Source organism: Equus przewalskii, chromosome 16 (genome assembly GCF_037783145.1).
Source record: "Equus przewalskii isolate Varuska chromosome 16, EquPr2, whole genome shotgun sequence".
Classification (NCBI taxonomy): domain Eukaryota; kingdom Metazoa; phylum Chordata; class Mammalia; order Perissodactyla; family Equidae; genus Equus; species Equus przewalskii.
The window spans coordinates 18,756,344-18,776,471 of NC_091846.1; the positions used below are offsets into that span (position 1 = coordinate 18,756,344).

Below are 20,128 nucleotides of genomic sequence, written 5' to 3' on the forward strand. Positions count from 1 at the left end.
CAACACAAAATTAAATGTAGGGCAGGGGATGACATCAAACACACAGGTAGGACTGTGAGTGAGTGACAGATTCGAGGATGCTTATGTGACTATTATGCTTCATAACTTACATGTGCATTACCTATATTTGTTTGTGTGTATAAAATTTTGTTGTTGTTAGTGTCATCGAGTCGATTCTGACTCCTAGCAACCCTGTGGACAACTGAGCGGAACCCTGCCTGGTCTTTTTGCTCCATCCCCTCACCTTCCTGTGCTTGACCGGACAGTGCTCTCCTGCTATTCAGAGGGTTTTCATGGCCAAGTTTTTGGTAGTGGGTGGTCAGGTCCTTCTTCTTAGTCTGTCTTAGTCTGGAAGCTTTGCTGAAACCTGTCCTCCATGGGTGACCCTGCTGGTATTTGAAATACTGGTGACATCACTTTCAGCATCACAGCAACACACAACCACCACAGTATGACAACCAGCAGACAGGTGGTGTGGTTCCCTGATGGGGACATGAACCCGGCCTGCGGCCGTGAGAGCTCTGAATCTTAACCACTAGACCACCAGGGCTGGCTGTGCGTAAAACGCTGCATAACAAAAAACATGATTAAAAAAAATGAATGTTAAGGTTAATAAATGTTTCCAACTTTAAAAAAACAAAATACATGGCATCATCCAATGAGTTTCCTGGTCCTGCCCTCACTACATACTCTGTCTCATGCTTTTTTATCCACTTTCTTGCCCCATTCACAAGGCTTCTGGCCAGTTTCCAGTCCTGGTCCTCTCTTTCTTGGGACCCTTGCTGTAGCCTCCTAACTGACTCCGTCCATTTCTTCCTCCCATCATAGCCACTGCTGTCTAGTTAGCCTTCTTGAAGCATAACCCTAATCCTGCCTTGATACCCTTCAGGGACTCCTCATGGCTCCGGCATGAAAATCTAGAGCCTGACTTTCTTAGCCTGGCACTCAAGGCCCCCACAATCCAGTTGCTTAATGCTCATTAGGTTCCAGCCAAACCGAGCCATTTCCCATCCATGCCTGACATCTCCCAACTTGGTGTCTGACCTGCGGTTCCCCTTGCCTTCTCCTACTTCTCCACATTTCTATCCCTGAAAACCTAGTTCAGATACCTCCACTGTCACGAGGCTTTTCCTCATGCCCCCCTGGGATAGACATATGCACAAGTGTTCCCACCTTTCAACTCTGGTAGGGCCCTGCGTGCTATCAAGTGGGATGTCCATCACTTTCTGCCTCACAGTACAGGTCTGTTGGACCTGTTCACTTCCCCTGTGTTTGGAAATAGGGTCTTTGCAGATATAATTCGTTAAGATGAAGTCATACTGGATTAGAGTGGGCCCTAAATTCAATGACTGGCGTCCTTATTAGAAGCCCATTAGAGAGAGAGAGGGAGGACAGCCACGTAAAGAAGCAGAAATTGGAGTGAGGCAGCTACAAGCCAAGGAACACCAAGGATTGCCAGAAACCACCAGAAGTTAGAAAGAAGCAAGAAAGGATTCTTCCGCAGGGCCTTCTGAGGCTGACAACAAAGTCAGGAGCAGGGCTCTACATGCAAGCACAAATGCAGGGCTATTCAACTTCTGGTGGCAGTGATCCCCTGGAGCACATGGTCTGATCCAGGGACCCTCTCCCAAGAAATACATGCACCTATCCCCTAAAATGTGCATAGAGTTTCAGAAGTTTCACCACTCCCCTGAAGCCTCTCCATGGGGAAGGGAACTTTGATCTTCTGATACAATAATGATGTGGCTAAATCCAAACTTAGAGAAGATGTGCACGCCAACAATGGTGAGCAGTTTTGTTTCTGTATGCGAGCGTGAAGAACAGGGTGGGAGCACACCCAGTCCTTGGCATTAGAGAGATCTTGAGTCAAATCTCAGCACTCTCTTTCACTGAGAAATTTACCCAAACCCTCTCAGCATCAGTTGTCTTGTCTGGAAAATGAGGGATGGCAATAGCTACTTCCCAGAGCTATTGTGAGAATAAAATGAAGTAATCCCAGTTGTAGACTCCCAAAGCGCCCGGACTTCCCCTCCACAGGGCTTCGCTCCCTTGTAATCATTCAAATAAGCGGTTGTTCAGTGGCTGTCGCCCCCACTGGATTATAAGCTTTGGGAGAGCTTTATTCACAACTGTATTCCAAGGGGCTCTATAATTGCTGACAGAATGACTATTTTGCTCAGCATGGTGCCTGGTGCATGTTATATATGGTATATAAAGCATATGCATAAATATATATATATACATGCTCAATAAATGATAGCTCTTATTAGCATCTGGCCCAAACTAGTCAACGAGAAGCTACCCGCTGAGACCTTTAATTTCAGAAACCTATTGAGAAAATAAGTGGACTCTGTGGAAGAGGAACGAGTGTTGTGGTCTCTGTTGCTACCCTCAAGCAAAGAAGTAGGGGATTCAGAGACTCAAAGTCTACCACACCCACAGACCACCAGGAAATGAACTTCTTCCCCGAGTTCTGGTGCACACAGCAGCTCTCGAAACTCATCACGATCTGTGCGTCCGAATGAACAAGACACCAGCTGCTGAGTGGGAGGCAGTATCTTCTACGGCGTGAGGCCCTAGCTCTTTCCCTACAAGGTGTTACTTTTGATTTCCTTCAAGTATGATCAAGGTGGGTAAAGTGGAGGCTGTTGGAAGGCTGGGTGAGGTGTGGGTTGGCTGAGTTAGTGCTGGCCAGGTTCCCCTGGGGAAATTCCCATGGGGAGAAAAGCGGGTGGCAGTTGTCAGCTAAGAAATTAACCAGGCATGACTTCAAGATCAATGGGTAGATTACCACCTGCCCATGGAAAAGCCTGGGTCTAACTAATGGGTAGAACACTGGGCTGGAAGCGGGATCTTGTGTTTAAAATGAAGTCCTTCACCTTGGCCCCCTCTGTCTCCAAATGATATTATTTCCCACCTCTGGATCACACGGGAATGCTGTTAGAATTAATAAAAAGAAATGATAAATATATCATTTTAAAAACTGAAAAAGTACTTATGAAGTAGACAAATGAAATATTATATAAAAGAATTGGGTGGATTTTCATGTTGTATTACTTTTACAAGCAAAAAATATATAATAAAAATACTATCAAAAATCTTCATGCATAGCATTATTATTATTACTATCACAATTATTATTAGATCCACTTTGCACCAAGGAGCAGATTCCCTCATCTCAGGGGATGGAGCCCCAGCCAAGGAATCAGGAGCCTTGGGTGATTCCTATTTAACTAGCCATGTGGCCTCAGGGCAACAGATGACAAAGGAGTAAAAAAATATGAGAGGCCAACTCAACAATAAAAAGATGTCTTAGAGACATTTTAAGTGTCTTCCCATATTCCCATGTTTAAAATAAACAAGTATTTCAAATTCTTAACCCAAGTCCTAAAGGCAGAGTGGTAAATAAACTTGCATGAAAGGATTAAAGGGTAGAAGTCCTGGATGATGTGCGATTCCATGAAGGAATCTAGCGATAAGGACTCATTCCTCCCAAAGATAAACTCCCAGCAAAAACTTCTCCCACAGCATGGCTCTTGCTATCTGGTTGAGTGACTGCTGTGACACAAGACAAGGACTGTTTCCCAGGACAGGAGTATAAACAGCTTTTTATTAATAATGATTTTCATTTTATCACACGTCAACTATACACTAGATACTTTCTATGCCTTCCTTCTAACCTTCAAAATAAGTCCCAGTTTATTAAATGAGATTGATAGGGCACAAATAACATAAAGATCTCTATACTTATGAAAGATTATCATACTCATGAAAGGCAGCCCAGCGTTTGAACCCAGGCGTGCTTGCTCTGTCAGCTCACCCTTCCTCCAGCCATGCCTGAGGTCGTTCACGGTGAAACCCAGAGCGGGTGGCACGGCTTGCCTTGGAGGTTGAGCATAATCAGATGGCGTCCAGCCGGGCATTTTTGCAGGCTGGGCTATGCCTCTTCTCTAAACTAGGACACTTATTCTGCCAGAAGTCCAATACTGAACGAGACAACCCCTTATTTTAGCTTCTATCCAGCAAAATGAAAATTTAAAAACCAGACGTGAAAAAAATATTTTTTTAACTTTTTATTATGGAAAATTTCAAACACACACAAAAGTCAAGAAAGTGGTAAAAATTAACCCCCCATACCCATGATGTGACTCCAACAACTATCAACATTTTGCCATTCTTGTTTCATCTATTCCTCTTATTATCTGGAATATTTTAAGACAATCCCACACCTTATATTATTTTACCCATAAATATTTCAGTATTGATCCTAATACATAAAGACTTAAATTTGACATGACAACAGATCCATTATCACTCCTAAGAAAAGTAATAATTCCTTAATATTATTTCTTAACATATTAGATTTTCCCCAATCGTCTCCAAAATGCCTTCTTACAGTTAGTTTATTGAATTCAGTCCACACATTACAAAATCTGGTTGTTTCAGTCCTACACAATTTCTTTTTTGGAAAAAATATTTCATAAATAAGGGAACATTATTGCTGGGTGGTCAAGGCATCCCTTTCACAATGAACTCAGGAAGACAGAAGCACCCAAGCAAAGCAAACTACATTATCCGAGCAGTGGACTTCATGTTGGTTAAAATTGCTTCAGTCCTATGAATTGACTCCTGTCGCTGCTGTAGGCACAGAGTGAATTTTCATTGTCATGAACAACATGGATGGATGAGGGAAACAGAATGTGCGTGGAATGGGTGAGAAGTGAACTTTGTCATTGCCTCAATAGCCCATGTGGTTGCTCTGAAGTGAAAGAATTGCTTCTTGAAAATAAATAAACACATTTATGCAATGCTAACAGTAATTGCAAACTATCAGTTGAAATATGCAAATACTTTTTAAAATTAAGAATAAGTTTTATACTCTCCCTCCTTTAGAAAATAAGGCATAAGTGTCGAAGTCATTTTTGTATTTTGTAATTAACACAAGAGAAAACGAGTAACAGATAAACAATACATGCACTCCCTCTGGGCCTCAGTTTCTTTAGCTTCAAAATGGTGGTGTCTAGGACGGGGTGATGCTCTTTAAAGGGCTCTTCAGTTAATTATCTGTAGTGGATACTGTGGTATCCAGCCAGATACTCCCTTCAAGACTGACACAGTCATTCCTTACGTGGCCTGGAGTCTTGGCTACTGATGGCTTACAGCTGAGTCCCTCCCAGAAACTACCTTTGGCCCAAGTTTACATCCCTTTTCTAGGGGCTGCTCACAACCATTGACTAGCTGAGTCAAAGGTATTAAGGCCCAAGCCTCATGCCTCAATCAAGAAAACCCTAAGAGGCCATCCTCTTTCAGGTTGGCCAGGAGTTCTATTGCAACTGCGTCACAGTCCAGCATCTCCTTCTGCCTGGTCCTGCTCCCCTTACCCCTAAGAGGTTATGTCCACAAGAGCACTCCCAAGTAAATTTCCCCCACACAGACCTGAGTTTCAGAGTCTGTTTCCTGGGAAGTGACCTACGATGTATCTGTGATTCCATGGTCTGTCTCTGCAGGTCATCAGCTGAGACCCCACTGCACTTGTCTGACCCCCAAAGCCCAACTTTCATGGCTCAGGTGCAAAGGAGTAGCAGCCAGAAAGGAGGTGGCTCTCTTTTGAATCCAAGAGTACTGAGGCCAATAAAGCTGAGAAAACCATGCTCAGAGCAAGCTGACAGCCCACATTCCTCAAGGGTCAGATTATTTTCACCGTCCCGCACAGTAGTTAAAACTGTCATCCACAGTTGTGAACTCAGAAGAGTTGTTAGCAAAACTACCCAGAAATGACATAGGCAACAACATTCCCACGTAATAATCGATATAGTAGCCAGAGTGAGCTTTTGAAACAAAAGTCAGGTCATGTCACCCCCAAACTCAAAACCCTCCCATGGGAAGCCATTCTTGCCATCTCACTCAGAATATAATCCCAAATTCCTACCTTGGACTCCAAGACTTAACATGCTGCTGGCTGCCTCTCTGACGTCCTATCCTGCCACCCTTTCCCTTATTCGCTCTGCAACAGCTAACACCGGACCCCCTCGCTATTTCCAGAACATTTCAAGCCCACTCCTACCCCAAGGCCTCTGCCTTTGAAATTCCTCCTGCCTGAAGCTCTCTTCCCCAAGAGAGCCACAGGGTTCCACCCTTACTTCCTTCAGGGCTCTTAGCAAATGTCATCTTATTAAGGATGCTTTCCTGTCTAATCCATAGAAGGGTCTTCAAAATCCACAAAATCTTACCTCCAGACATACAAAATCTTCCCAAGAAACACCTAGGCACTTGTATAGACTTACAGAAAATACTTTTCAGGGCCTCACGTTCCACCTGCATTCTTCCCTGAACTTTGTTCAACTTCAGTCTGACTAGGATCAAGTATCTTACAAGTTCCCTCTACTCACCTCCTCTTTCATAATAGATCCTTCTCTCACTTTACAGGAGAAATACTTACCACTCCCTCATCCCAAATCTTGTAATGATGCATTGTCCCTGCAAAACCTCCAGGGTGCCAGGCAAATGTTTATTTGAAATGTTTAGGTTGCATGTAAGAAAGCGCATGACATGAATGACTAAATAAAATATCTTCTCGCAGTTCTAGTAGTTTCTAATGCATTGCTTTCAACAAAACGGAAGGAGTTTCTAATAGAGTTATTCACTATAGATATCTAAAAATAATTTTTGATGAAAGATCACCAAGTGATTTTTGCATTTAACCGAGAAGGAATTCAGAGAATTGAGTGACATTGCTCTAACAGAACCTTTCCACTCTTATCTACTTATGTATGCAGATAAGATTTCTTAGCATTTACATCTATAAAAGTTAAAAATAGTAACAGAATTGATGTTGAATCTTGTATCATTCAGGCAATAAGTCATATTCAGCCATGAACTAATTGTGATTTTAAAAGAAGGACCAAGTCTATTTCATAGCAATATGTATTTACCATAAAAAATTTTGCTTTTTGTGTTATAATAAAGTGTTAATATTTCTAAGCATTAAAATACGTTATGTTAAGATAAAATTCTGAGATGGAAATTCAGGTTCAAGGACAAAAATAAATGATGTAATATTTCCAAAAGTTAAAGATGAGCTTGTTTATGTAGTTTTAAAATGGATGATGGTAGACATCAAATCAATATGGTATTTAGATTCCATTAGATACATTTCAAAAGTGATATAATGGTTTGATTTTTTTCAACAAAAGCAATACTTTTCACAATATGCAGGCCTAGTGGTTGAGCTCTGCATGCTCTGCTTCAGCAGCCCAGGTTCGGTTCCCAGGCATGGACTTACACCACTTGTCTATCAGCAGCCATGCTGTGATGGCAGCTCATATACAAAATAGAGGAAGATTGGCAACTGGTGTTAGCTCAGGGCAAATCTTCCTCAGCAAAAAGAAAAAAGAAAATTAACTCAAAATAAACTATAGACTCAAATGTAAAATGCAAAAGTGGTAGAAGAAGACATAGGAGGAAATCTAGGTGATCTTGGATTTGGCAATGAGTTTTTAGATATATCACCAAAAGCATGGTCTATGGAAGAAAAAAATGAGAAATTGGACTTTATTAAAGTTAAAAACATCTGTGAAACACACTAAGAATATCAAAAGACAAGCCATAGACTGGAAGAAAATATTTGCAAAACACATTTTTGATAAAGGACTTATGCAAACACACAAAGAACTCTTAAAATTGAGCAATAAGAATAAAAACAAACCTAATTTAAAAATGAGAGGGGGGATAAGCCCTATGGCCTCGTGGTTAAGTTCATGTGCTCTGCTTCAGTGGCCCAGGGTTTCGCTGGTTGGGATCCTGGGCGTGGACATGGCACCACTCATCAGGCCACATTGAGGCAGCGTCCCACATGCCACAGCTAGAAGGACCCACAACTAAAACATACAACAATGTAGTGGGGGGATTGGTGGAGAAAAAGCAGAAAAAAAAAAAAAAGATTGGCAACAGTTGTTAGCTCAGGTGCCAATCTTTAAAAAAATAAAAATTAAAAAAATTAAAAATGAGGGGCCAGCACCATGGCCAAGCGGTTAAGTTCACTTGCTCTGCTTCTGCAGCCGGGGGGTTGCCAGTTCAGACCCTGGTCTTGGACCTAGCACCGCTCGTCAGACCATGCTGTGGCAGCATCCTGTGTAGAAGAACTAGAATGACCTACTTCTTCAACCAGGATATACAACTGTGTACTGGGGCTTTGGGGAGAGAAAAAAAAAAAGAGAAAGATTGGCAACAGATCTTAGCTCAAGGCCAATCTTTCTCACCTAAAAATGGGCAAAAGACTAGAATAGACACCTCATCAAGTTGTTCTATAGATGACAAATAAGCAAATGAAAATATGCTAAGCAACAACCATTGTTCGGTAATTACAAATTAAAACAAGATACAACTACACACATTAAAATGGCTAAAATTTTTTTTAAAAGCTGAAATGATTGCTGATGAGAGCAACAAGAACTCTCATTCATTGCTGCTAGGAACGCAAAATGGTGCAGTCATTTTGAAAGACAGTTTGGCACTTTCTTACGAAACCAAACATAGTCTTACCAAACAATCTAGAAGTCACACTCCTAGATATTTACCAAATTCATTTGAAAACTTACATCCACACAAACATGGGCATGTGAATGTTTACAGCAGCTTTATTTAGAATCACCCAAAAGTGTAAGCCACCAGGATGTTCTTCAATAGGTGAATGTATAAACAAAGTTTGTATATCCATACAATGGAATATTATTCTGTAATAAAAAGAAATGAACTATCAAACCACAAAAAGACATGCACAAATCTTAAATGCATATTGTTATGTAAAAGAAATCAGTCTGGAAAAGGCAAATCTATAGCACGGTAAGAAGATCAGTGGTTGCCAAGAGTTTAGGGTAGGAGAAGAAGGATTGATACATGATGCCCAGGAGACATTTTTTAGGGTGGTGAAACTATTCTCTATGATACTGTAATTGTGGATACATGACCACGGATTTATCAAAACCCATAGAACTTAACAGCATGAAGAATGAGCCTTAATATATGCAAACATTAAAAACATTTAGGAGGTTGGGGACACCAGAATGGAATTCAGAATGTGATGAAACAATCTAACTGTATTATGAATGTATGAAATGATCTCACTGAAGGGGGTATGGGAAAAAGTTGTTGTCCGAAGTAACTTTGGAAATGAGTGTAACCTCTAAGACTAAAGGCAAAAGAAATTGCATATAAGCACTGGACTCTAGTTGATAAAGTTGCTTCCCACAAGGGTGCAGGTTGACAATTCTGATACTGTTATACATGTATACTGGGATTGAACAATTAAGTAAACGGATGGCAGATGGTGGGAGTCAGGTTTTTCACTGTTCTGGTGGGAGGTTACAGACAAGCAAGGGGAAGAGGCTAGGAGGATCCATGTGGTAATGGATTGGAGTAGGAGATACCAGTATGAATTCATGTTTAGCTTAATATGGACATATATGGTTATGTATAGAATTGTTTATTGGTATGTTTATATACACTAGTTAGTACGCACTCATTTATTTCCTTGCATATATTTCAGCTAAGAGGAGCAATGATACACAAAGGCAACAAGCACACTCAGTGTCTAGCACAAGCTTGCTTTCTTTTTTTTTTAATTAAAGTATAATCGACAAAATTGTGAGATATTTAAAGCGTACAATGTGATGATTTTATATATGTATACATTGTGAAAGTGTGCCCCCCACACTCAGTTAATTAACACATCCATCACATCACATATTTTATTCACTTTTTTTTTCGGTGAGAACATTTAAGTTCTACTCTCCAAGCAAATTTCAAATATGCAATACAGTGCTATCAACTATAGTCACCATGCTATATATTAGATCCTCCGACCTTATTCATCTTATAACTGAAAATTTGTACCCTTTTACCAACCTCTCCCTATTTCCCCCAGCCCCTGGAAACCACTGTTCTTCTCTCTGTTTCTGTGAGTTCCACTTTTTTTGTTTTTTTTAGATTCCACATATGAGTGAAAGCATGCAGCATTTGTCTTTCTCTGTCTGGCTTATTTCACTTAGCATAATGCCCTCCGGTTTTATCCGTGTTGTCACAAATGGCAGGATTTCCTTCTTTTTTAAGGCTGAATAACATTCCATTGTATATATATACACCATATTTTCTTTATCCATTCATCCATTGATGGACACTTAAGTTAGCTATTGTGAATAACACTGCAATGAACATGGGAGTGCAGATATCTCTTCAAGATGGTGATTTCATTTTCTTTGGATATATACCCAGGAATGAGACTGCTGGATTGTATGGTAGCTCTATTTTTAATTTCTTGAGAAACCTCCATAATGTTTTCCACAGTGGCTGTACGAATTTACATTCCCACCAACAGAGTACAAGTGTTGCCTTTTCTCCACATCATTTCCGGCATTTGTTATCTCTTGGTTTTTTCTTTTTGCTTTTTCTCCCCAAACCGCCCCCCGCCCAGTACACAGTTGTATATTTTTTTTAGTTGTGGGTCCTTCTAGTTGTGGTATGTGGGATGCCGCCTCAACATGGTCTAATGAGCGGTGTCATGTCCACGCCCAGGATCCGACCCGGGGCCGCCGAAGCAGAGTGTGTGAACTTAACCACTCAGCCACGGGACCAGCCCCATCTCTTGTCTTTTTGATAACAGACATTCTAACAGGTGCGAAGTGATATCTTATTGTGGTTTTCATTTGCATTTCCCTGATGATTAGTGATACTAAACACTTTTTCATGTACCTGTTGTCCATTTGTATGTATTCTTTGGAAAAATGTCTATTCAGGTCCTTTGCCCATTTTTTAATTGAGTTATTTGATTATTGAAGTCCCCTGTTACTATTATTATTATTTTCTTTTTGAGGAAGATCAGCCCTGAGCTAACATCTGCTGCCAATCCTCCTCTTTTTGCTGAGGAAGACTGGCCCTGAGCTAGCATCCATGCCCATCTTCCTCTATTTTATATGTGGGCCACCTGCCACAGCATGGCTTGATGAGCGGTGCCATGTCTGCACCCAGGATCCGAACCGGCAGACCCCGGGCCACCAAAGCAGAACTTATGAACTTAGCTGCTGCACCACAGGGCCAGCTGCGCCCCCCCCCCCCATTATTATTATACTGCCATCTGTTTCTCCCTTCAGATCTATTAATATCTGCCTTATGTATTTAGGTGCTCCTACATTGGGTGCATAAGTATTTACAAATGTTATAGCCTCTAGATGAATTGTTCATCATTATATTACTGACCTTCTTTGTCTCTTGTCACAGTCTCTGTCTTAAAGTCTATTTTGTCTGATACAAGTATAGCTACCCCGGCTTTCTTTTGGTTTCCATTTGCAGGAAATATCATTTTCCACTCCATCACTTTGTCTTTACAGCTGAAATGAGTCTCTTGTAAGCAGCACATAGTTGGGTCTTGTTTTTTATCCATTTAGTTTTTACGCATTTATCCAATTTAGTCCATTTACATTTAAAGTAATTATGGATAGGTACGGACTTACTATTGCCATTTTGTTGATTGTTTTTCTGGTTGTTAGAACTTAGTTTGTAACACCTTTCTCTAACAAATGGACCAGAGCTCCTTAGAGAAATGGCTAATTCTAAGACTGGAGCAGAAAATACGTAAGATAAACTTGGAGCATTTTGTAGCACCAGAAAGTAAGAAAACACTTTTAAAAAATGATGAGGATATGTCAAAGGGACACGGGAGCCAACTAAAAGAGTTCCCAATGGCCAAAGCTGAAATAACTTGAGCAACAAAATAAAACAGTACTGGATTATAACCTAATGTACAAAATAAATATCCATGAGTCCATACTAATATAAATAAATGATTGAATAAATAAATGGGGAGAAGAGACATATTTCCTGTGCAGAAGAATTTAGTAACAATAACGTAGGTACTCCACTCTCAAAGGGGCAGAGCATCACTCACCACTCCTCACGTGTGAGCTGCACATAATGCTTTCTTCCCAAGAGTACAGTGTGGAAAGTGGAGAAAAAGAGTGACGTTACAGTGGGGAAACCTGACAAACACGACCTCAGTCAGGTGATCAAGGTCAACATCAACAGTGATAAGTCATGTTGATAGCATGCACCCTTGATATGATTTGATGAAAATATTACTTCAACTCACAGTTTTCCTCCCCAAAACTTATAACCCCAGTGTAATTATGAGAAAAGCATCAGACAAATCCCAGTTGAGGAACATTCTACAATATACCTGGTCAGCACTCCTCAAAACAGTCAAAGTCATCAAAAAAAGGGAATGTATGAGAGACTGTCACAGCCAAGAGGAGGATAAGGTCACATGACGACTAAAGGTAATGTGGGGGCTGTCCCAGTGGCACAGTGGTTAAGTCTGCATGTTCTGCTTTGACAGCCCAAGGTTTCCCAGTTTGGATCCCAGGCACAGACCTAGACACCACTTATCAAGCCATGCTGTGGTGGAGTCCCACATAGAAGAACTAGAAGGACTTACAACTAGGACATACAACTACGTACTGGGGCCTTGGGGAGAAAAAAGAAAAAGAGGAAGATTGGCAATAGATGCTAGCTCAGGGCCAACCCTCCTCACCAAAAAGCATACCTTAAAATAAATAAATGAATAAATAGATAAATAAAGGTAATGTGGTCCTGTATGGCATCTTGGAACAGAAAAAGGATATAAGGTAAAAACTAAGAAAATATAAGTGAAGTATGGACTTCAGTTAATAATAAAGTATCAACATTGGTTCATTAATTGTAACAAATGTACCATATTAATGTAAGATATTAATAAAAGGGAAAACTGGGCATGGGGTATATGGGAACTCTCTGTACTATCTTCACAATTTTTCAATAAATTGAAAACTATTCTAAAAAATAAAGTCTATAATCTTACCACAATAAAAAGCTCAGGTCCAGATGGCTCCACTGGTGAATTCTATTAAATATTTAAAGAAGAAATAATACTAATCCTTCACAAACTCTTGCTGAAAATAGAGCGGAGGGACCATTTCCCAACTTATTCTGTGAGGTCAGTTTAATCTTCACACCAAAGCCAGACAAAGACATCACAATCAAAGAACACTAGAGATCAATATCCTTCCTACATACAAAAACAGAATCTGGAAACAAATATTAGCAAACAAAACCCAAAAACATACAAAAAGGATCATACACCATGATCAACTGAGATTTATTCTAGGGGGACATTAAAATCAATTAATGTAATGCATCACATTAATAGAATAAAGAATAAAAACCATATGAAAATCTCCATAGTCACAGAAAAACCATTTGACAAGACGCATTTATGTTGGGGAAAAAAAAATCCTCTCAGCAAACAGGAATAGAAGGGAACTTCATCCACAAAAGAAACCTTACAGCTAACATTATGCTTAATGTTGAAAGACTGAACGCTTTTCTCCTAAGAGAAGGATGTCTACTCTTGTCATATATTCAACTTTGCACTAGAGGTTCTAACCAGTGCAATCAGACAAAGAGAAGGAGAACGACGGAGGAGGAAGGAAGGGGGTAGGGGTGGCGGGAGGGAAGAGAAAGAAATTAAAGCTGTGTAGCTTGGAAAGGAAAAAGTAAAACTGTCTTTTTTTTTCACAAACATAATCCTATAAGCAGAAAATCCTGAGGGATACACACACACACACACACACACAGACAATCTACCAACTCTAATAAACAACTTCAGCAGGGTCACAGGATACAAGGTCAATATACAAAAATCTATTGTATTTCTATATATTAGCAACAAACAATCTGAAATAAAACGATAGTTACATTCACACTAGAATAAAAAAAGAATAAAATATTTAGGAACAAACTTAGCAAAAAAAATTCAAGACACATAAACTAAAAACCATGAAATTTTGCAGAGAGAAGTTAAAGAATATCTAAATAAACAGAGAGCCATTACATGCTCATGGATTGGAAGACTCATCGTTATTAAGATGGCGACACTCTCCAACCTCATCTTAGATTCAGTGCAAACCCTAGCACAAATCCCACCAGACGTTTTTTTGCAGCAATTAACGAGCTGATTCTAAAATTCACATGGAAATGCAAAGAACCTAGAGTAGCCAAAACTATTTTGAAAAAGAAGAACAAAACTGAAGACTTACATCTGATTCCATTACTTACTACAAAGCTATAATAGCCAAGTGTGGCACTAGCACAAAGAGTATGGTACTAGTGTAAAGACAGGCATATAGATGAACGAAGGAGAATTAAGAGCCAAAGAAATAAATTCTTGCGCTTACAGTCAATTGATTTTCAACAAAAATGCCAAGGCAATTCAATAGGGAAAAGACAGTCTCTTCAACAAATGGTGCTGAGACAACTGGATATTGACATATAAAAAGATTAATTTAGACCCTACCTCACATCATACACAAAAATTAGGTAAAAAATGGATCCAAGACCTAAATATAAGAGCTTAAACTGTCAAACTTCCGAAAGAAAACATAAGAGAAAATCTACATGACCCTGAGGTGGGCAAAGATCTAGAAATCACACAGAAAATATGATCTATGAAAGAATTATTAAATTTGACTTTATAAAAATTAAAACCTCTTGTACTTAAAAAGACACCATTAAAAAAATGAAAAGACAAGCTCCAGTCTGGGAGAAAATATTTGCAAATCATATATCTGACAAAAGATTAGTATCCAGGATATATAAAGAACTTAAGGAACTAAATAAGAAGAAGACAAAAACCCAGTTTCTAAAATTAGGTGCAAGATTTAAATAGACATTTCACCAAAGAAAATATGCAAATGGCCAATAAGCCCTTGAAAAGATGTTCAACATTAGAGAAACACAGATTAAAACCAAAATGAGAAAGCACTTTACATCCACTAAAATAGATATAATCGAAAAGACAGATTGGGAACAAGGCAAAGCAAGTCTGTCAAGGATTTGGAGAAACTGGAACCTGCATACAAACACTCACCTGCTCTTAAGAGTGTGCAATGGTACCATCATTTTGGAAAATGTTCCATTTTGGAACCAGTTTGACAGTTTCTTAAAATGGTTTCTTTAAAAATTAACTATGGGGGCTGGCCCCGTGGCGCAGCGTTAAGTTCACACGTTCCGCTTTGCGGCCTGGGGTTTGCCGGTTCGGATCCCGGGTGCGGACATGGCACCGCTGGGCAAACCATGCTGTGGTAGGCGTCCCACATATAAAGTAGAGGAAGATGGGCGCGGATGTTAGCTCAGGGCCAGTCTTCCTCAGCAAAAAGAGGAGGATTGGCAGCAGATGTTAGCTCAGGGCTAATCTTCCTCAAAAATAAACAAAATAAAATAAAATAAAAATTAACTATGACCTAGCAATCCACACCCAGGTATCTATCTGCCCAAGACAAATGAAAACACATGTTCGTAGGAAGACACGTATAAGAATGTTCACAGCAGCATTATTCCTAATGGCCCAAAACTGAAAACGACCCAAACATCTATCAGCAGGCAAACGAATACACAAAATGTGTTATATTCATACAGCAGAATACTGTTCAGCAATAATAAGGAACAAACTACAGATAGTGCTACACCGGAGATGAACCTCAGAAGCGTCACGCTAAGTGAAAAAGACCACCTACTGAGGATTCCATTTCTATAAAACGTCGAGGTAAGGGAACTCTGCAGAGCCAGAAAGCAAAATCGTGTTTGCCTGGGCCTGACGATTGACTGCAAACTAGTACAAAGAATCTTTTTGGGGTGACAGAAATGTTCAAAATTGGATTCTGATGATGGTTGTACAATTCTATAAATTTACTAAAAATTATTGAATTGTACACTGAAAATGGGTGAACTTATGATATGTAAATTATACTCCAATAAAGCTGTTAGACAACCACAGAAAAGCACCTCCTAAAAATTAAATCTGAAATAAAGCAAAGAAACCCTTTATCTTATTCGTATGCTTTAGTGGAATAAACACACACACAGATTATTCCCAAGTGACTTGAAAACTTGGTGATATTATTGTACATCCTTTAGTAGATTATCCCCGAAAATAAAAAAAAAACAAACACTTTAAAAAGCTTAAACTGTTTTCAGTAAGTATATTGTTAGAAATAGTGCTGGTATAGTTGTTTGAAGACGGCTATGTGTGCTGATAAAGCAAGTAAGTGATTACATTGGTGTAGATGAAATGAGAATTTTCAGTATGGAGGAAGGAGATACAAAAGTGTACAATCAATTAGGTTAAATTTAAAAAAACCATGGTCCTGAGATTGAATTGGAAGGAAAAGTATGAATTAATGATGTATTTTATCTTAAACTTTTTTTCCTAGCTTTGCCCACTAAAAATCCTAGTGAAAAACGACCTCGCCAGTTCTAACGAGCCTCCTAGCACCCAGGCTACGGTCTCTGAATACAATTTTCCACTGAAAAGACCAAGTACTCCCTGAAGAAATGACTGATGCCAGACGTGGTACAAAATGTACCAGATGAGCCAGGAAATGTTCATCATACCACAGAGAAAAGAAGCTACCAAAAAGTACTAGAGTCACGTCCAAAGAACAGAGGCGCCAAGTTGATTAGATTCCAATTGGCTAAAAGGGAACAGTTGAGCATCAAAGAGGACAATAACCACAATAAATTGAAACATCTCCACTACGTGTGAACCTCTGACTTTATAATGACACTAAAAAAACAAAACAAACTCAGTGGCTGCCTTGGGAAGATGCTGGGGAATCACCTCATTATTTTGAAAAATGGTAAATAAAGCAAAAGAATTAATTATTTATCTTGCCTTTCATATTTGAATTCGCCCCTATGATACCAAATGGTTTAAGAGAACAAGTTTATCTTAGGGAAGTATTCCAGGTAATAAAGGAAGGAGGAAAAATGAAATTGGAAAACCACCATTTTGCAATCCTAATGAAATAATGGATTTAGGCAATAATCATCAAAGCTTGCTAACATCAAGGAGAGAGAATCACACACTATGACACCCTACGGCAAGTCCACCACACCATCCATGATGCAACCTTGCTAAAAAAAGAACTGAACCTGAATCTGAATGAGTCTCTAAACCCAATTTACAGGAAACACAGGGAGAGAGGGACACATTAAATGATACTACAACAATGAAGTTGACAAAATCTAGATTTTTGGGAAATTCTAAAGACAAAGACCTATTTCTTCACTTAGAAAAAAAACAAACAAGAAAACCTGATATATAGGGCAGACCTATATATTAAACCAGACTTAAAAGACATCAACCAATCACAATGAATGGGCCCTAATAAAATCCTGATGCAAACAAACCATTAAAAATGTGTAAGTGTTTTAAGATTGCATTGTGGTGATGTTTGCACAACTGTTTAAATCTACTGAAAATCATACTGTACATTTACAATGGTGAAGTTTATAGTTTGTAAATTATATCTCCATAAAACTGGGAAAAAGTATGTCAGGCTATCAGGGAAATACAAACACCAATGAGTAATAAAGAATTATTGTTGATTTTTAAGGCATGATAATCATATTGTGGTTTTAAAAAAAAGAGACCTCATCTTTTAAGGATTAATACTGAAGTATTTACAGATACAGATAATTCAAAGCACTTGCTTCAAAATTCTCTGCTGTGGGGTGAATGAGGGCAATAGGTGCTCAAGCTGAGTAATAGGCACATAGCATCATTATACTATTCTACATTTGTGCCTGTTAGAAATGTTTCATAATAAAAAGAGTGAGGTATAAAAAGATGATTTGAAAAACAAAAAGAAAAAGAAACAGGAAGAAAAAGTCTTTTAATGAATCTGTTCTCTCTCCCTGAATTATTTAGCTTTTATCTTTTCGCCTTTGATACTAACACAAATGCCTTGTGAGAATAGAAGACACATAAATAATAACAGTATAACTCAGGTCCCATGTCTTCAAAACTATATAAAGTGTGGAACTACTGCCTCCCATCCCAGGGATGTTGTGTCGAAAATGGAAACCAACCATCAGTACATGGACTTGACCCCACAAAAGGGAGCTGAACTGGTGAGCAATGATCTGAGCATGTTTTACTCATGGTTTACCCATCCCAGTGCCACACACAGACATCATATCATTTACTAGAGTCAAGCTGGTGAAGGAAGAACCCAGACCTACTAAATGACTCTTTTTAAAGTAAAATACTTTTTTTTTTTTGGTGAGGAAGATTGGCCCTGAGCTAACATCTGTGCCAATCTTCTTCTATTTTATTTATGGGACACCTCCACAGCATGGCTTGATTAGCAGTGGTGTAGGTTTGTGCCTAGAATCCGAACCCACTAACCTCGGTCCGCCAAAGCGGAGGGCGCCAACTTAACCACTACGCCACCAGACTGGCACAGTAAAATACTTTATATTATTTCACAAAAGTGAGAGCTTACACATCCATGAGTAATGTTACAGCAGGAAGATTCTGAGTAGAGGTGAGCTTTCCCCCCAAAATTTGGCAAAATAACCCTACGCAATCTAAAGCTGTCACCACAGCTCTGCGTAACAGTTGTTCATCGGTTCCTACAGTTTGTTTCATTCCAATTCCCCTTTTTTCTTAAATCCTGAATTATCTGTTCCAGAACCATCAGTTCCAGAGAATAGTATGGAGGATGCCGTTCCGTCTATAACAGTGTTAGCACGTTAAATCATCTTCACCTCTGGGGGCTGCATAAGGCAAGGCCTGTGTTGCATAAGGCGCACCTGTCAGGTGTGTAACAGGTTTTCCCGTATCTGCTCACCCCGCCATTTTGCTCCACCCCTTCCAATGGGTTTTCCCATATCTGAGCAGGAGCATCCAGCCACATGTCCTGGACACCCAGCTCCAAAACGACTGTTTCCTCTGGACTTGTCTGACGGGCAGCATGTCATGGTGGTAAAGAACTTGGCCTTCCGGGTTAAACGGGTAGGCTGTGTTCAACAAGTGGGAGTAAGTTTTTGTCCTTTCTAATCCTCAGTCTCCTCATCAGAGAAACAGGAATAAAAAGACCCTCTTCCCAGGGTTGATGCAGAAATTAAATGACAAATGCAGGTAACACTTTTAGCACCCTGCCCGGCACATAAGACATTTTAACCAAAAACAGTTGCTATGATTGTCTTGAACACAAAGACGTGTGGGAGACTGAAATGGAGATGGACCTTGCAGCCTGTTTCTGGTTAAAAAAAAAAAAAAAAAAAATTAATAAATAAAGCGTTTGGGCTGCTGGATGACCTGGCAGGGCACACGTCTGATGAACAGATTTTTCCAGGGGTGGTTCTGCAATGGCGAGGATGTTTAAAAAGAGCGTCACAGGTCAGCTGCGGTTCTTGGGGCGCTCACAGCCACGCCCTGCCCTCCTCGGGAGCCGGCCCAGCGCGATGGGAAGAGCGGGGACTGGGAGTCAGACAGACCTGCCTCTGCATCCTTGAAAATGAAGACGGGCATACCCACCTCACCGAGAAGGCTGACAGAAACCCCTGCAGGCGGAACGGCGGAGGCCAGCGCTGACCGAGGCTGTCTCAGCTCTGCACGCTGTGCCGGGAGCGCACAGTCCCAGTGCTGTTGAGGTCTCGCAAGAATCCGGAAAAGGAGGCATCATTATCCCATTTCATCAGGGAGGAAAGAAGGGCCCAGCTGGGTCAAGGCACTGGCCCAAGCTTACATAACGGTTACGTGGAGGAGCCAGGATTTGACACTGAGTCTGAGAACAGATCCCAACCTCCCACCTCCTTTCTGCTGCCTGTCACTCAGCTGCCCACCCTAGACACAGAAAGCCCGAGACTGCGTGGATGAGGGACACCATTTCTTAGGTCTCTCCTAGTCCCTATGACTTCACGAATCCCTGTCACGGTTACGTCACAGAACAGGCAGCAGAGGCCGGGCTAATCTCCCTGCCTAGTTTTCCACCCACTCTCCTGGAAGGATTTAGCTCTATAGTACACAGCGGGCCCAAGTGGAAACTTTAGGGTCCCAGAAGATCAAGAGGGTATTTATTTGGCATCCAAGGCTCAGCCCCTGGAAGGAGGTCTGTAGCAGTTCATCTAAAGTCCGTTCCTTCAGAAAATCAATTAACAGAAGGGCTGCTCTCAGCAGAGTCTCCCGAACTGAACGTGCAGAGAACTCACAAGTTTACTTTTCTAAGTAAGCGCTGTCTCGTTGCTTGAATTCTTT

At 40.2% G+C, this 20,128-nt stretch overlaps 1 long non-coding RNA gene across 1 annotated transcript in view; it reads right to left on the reverse strand.

The window, feature by feature from the left end:
• The window catches only part of LOC103552021 (uncharacterized), a 35,482-nt gene extending 15,678 nt beyond the window's left edge, over window positions 1-19,804 (reverse strand). The window contains exon 1 of the long non-coding RNA XR_545142.2: window positions 19,409-19,804. This is a non-coding gene — a long non-coding RNA (uncharacterized lncRNA). The remainder of the gene's footprint in view (window positions 1-19,408) is intronic.
• Window positions 19,805-20,128: the final 324 nt, after the last annotated feature.